The sequence below is a fragment of the Protobothrops mucrosquamatus genome, unplaced genomic scaffold (assembly GCF_001527695.2).
Source record: "Protobothrops mucrosquamatus isolate PMUCROS unplaced genomic scaffold, P.Mucros_1.0 scaffold3240, whole genome shotgun sequence".
In the NCBI taxonomy this organism is placed as follows: Eukaryota; Metazoa; Chordata; class Lepidosauria; order Squamata; family Viperidae; genus Protobothrops; species Protobothrops mucrosquamatus.
In genome coordinates, this window is record NW_015389235.1 from 67,165 (window position 1) to 69,788 (window position 2,624).

The following is a 2,624-nucleotide window of genomic DNA, read 5'->3' on the forward strand; positions in this document are numbered from 1 at the left end:
CAATAGAAGAATTCTTGGAACTGACCAACATGTGAACAATTTTGTGACTTTAGCTGGCCTAATATGGATGATATATTTTGTCATAATTTATTTTTGGCCTATATGTCTCTTCTATCTCTCTTTTGAATCACTTCAAAAAATTGAAATTAGCCATTAGGATCTATACTGGAATATCTGCTTTAGTGAATGTCTGAAAAATTCTAGCACTGTTACCTTTATCCCTGATAACAAATTAATAAAAGTAAATAACAAAAACCACTTCTTTGCATCCTTTCTCCATTAGACGCAACCTGCCCGGAACCCCCTACAGTTGAAAATGCTGAAATTGAAGAAGATACAATGAAGAAGTATGTAAATGGCGACAAAATAAATTATCAGTGTAATGATGGTTTTGAAATAGTTGGATCAGCTGCTGTAACATGTACAAAAAAGAAGTGGTCACGCTTGCCAAGATGTGAAGGTAGGAATGTGTGATCTCTAGGATATGCTCGACATGTTTTTGCTGAAAGCTAAAATTCACATAAAGAGTACATATTTTTTTAATTCAGAAATGAAATATTATTATTCTGAACTATTCACCCCAAGAGGAGCTGGTCCTGTGTCATTGTTCTTAGTTTTCCTGTTTGCAAATAGATAAGCCTGTGGGCATTTTGATACACTCATCATTTTTCCACCCACCCCCAGTTGCCCAACTTCCATCCCACAGATTTCCTCATCTGCTCCCCAAGAAGGTCAATGTTCCTCCCAGCTGGCCATTAAGAAGGAGCAAAATATGGCCTTTAAATAGTCAGGGGAAAAAATAAGTTTCCACTTTGCAGAGGATTTGCAAGACTACTCTTCAGATTAATTAGAAAGGATAGGAAGACCCTTGCCAATAGTAGCTGGTATCTTGAGCTCTAGAAGGTAGAGACACTGAAAGCTGGGAGATGGGGTGAAGTTGAAGTTCCTCCAATGGGAAATGTCTGTTCAAGAGGAAATGCAGCTCAACACTCTTGGTAGTGTTCCTTCTGCTTCAGCATTTCCTAATCAGGGGGTCAGCCTGACATCCAGTCTATGTGAAGTCATGGAGACCCAGCACGAAGGAGAGATTTTAGATTAGTGCAACTTTTGTGTCTGGAAGTAGCACCTGTGGCTGCCTTGCCCGCCTTGAATGATAAAGCTTGTTTATTTTTCCACCACTTATACCCCATCACAATCTAGATATTCTTAGCTGCTGATATAAAGTATAAAAACCAAATATAATATTCTCAATATAATCAAGTGCAAAAACAGTAAAGCAACAAAATGGGCTTAACAACCTACAGCATATATCAGTCTGTTCTCTCTCATCCAGATCTGATGGTTTCCAAGCACCAGCAAAGACCATCTCCCACACAGCCTAGATGATCACAGTTGCCTCCATTACTTTGATATCCAGTTTTGTGAGAGACTGATTGGAAAGGGAAAGGCCAGAATAGTTCATCATGCAGAGTTTATTAGACAACTTCTTCTCTGCATGTAGTTCATAGAAGGATTTATCTGATTAAATTTCTTGCAGGATAATCCAGTTTTCAATACAACCTTTCAGAATTGCTCTAATACACAGTTACCAATTATGTACCAACAATGTATTCTTCTTTAGCTTTTACAAACAAAATTAGTGAAGAGATTTTATACAGGTTCCCTCAATCGTCAGGTTGACACTCATCCTACAAAAGAAATTTCAGGGAAAATTATTTACACAAACACACCACCACCATTAATGTAAGGCTGATCAGATACAGTATCATGATAGTAATAATTGAAAGCACACAATGTGATTTCTTCAAGAAGGATAGAAACAAGCACTGTAAGAGGAAGAGGACGTTCCATTGTCTGTAGCCTCACATTCCCTTCACCTCAAAAGGAAGCAGCCTCAAGCCTGTATGGCCACCCTTGTATTTTCTGTGGCATATGATGTGCATGATCAGTTTTGGTTTCAAAAGTGGAAGCATGTTTAGAGACGCTTGCTTTGAGAAAACCGATGCATTTTATCTAAATGGGACCATTTTTTAATTACCATTTTAGATGCAAGATGCTCTTCTCCCCCTCAAATTCAAAATGGTCAAATTGTTAGTACAATAAAGGAAACGTATTTGCCTCAGGAGAAGGTGCAGTATCGATGCAGCCCACGTTATGCTCTTCTTGGGACTCCTTTCGTTAAATGTTTGAAGAAACGTTGGTCAGCAGCACCACGTTGTTCAGGTATTTATGTACAGATCTTCACTACGTCAAAATAAAGATAGAACTGGAAATTAATTTGCTTTAACTTCACTGTCTCTTTCAGATTATTTTGAAAAGATTCTGTCAAGTTTTTTCAATATTTTATTGCTAGAATTATAAAATTTAATGTCCCAGTTGAACTGCGAAAGGAGAATATATTTTCATTAACATTACCCCTCTTTTTAATTTTTGAATTTCTACTTTTATAAATCTATTCAGTTCATTTTATAGGTAGAAGTTTTTTCCTCAATTGGAAGACTATGTGTCCCTTGGAGCACAAACATTGATCTCTATTTCATAATTAGCCTCTCCTCAGTCCTATGATACTGTATAACAGAAAACTGGTTGTCATTTTAAAAATCTCAGAAATATGACATGTCAAA

General features: G+C 37.0%; 1 protein-coding gene across 1 annotated transcript in view; it reads left to right on the plus strand.

Moving 5' to 3' along the window:
* Positions 1-2,624, plus strand: part of CFHR5 (complement factor H related 5) — a gene marked incomplete at its 3' end in the record, with an annotated part of 24,838 nt that overhangs the window by 17,887 nt on the left and 4,327 nt on the right. The window lies entirely within an intron of this gene.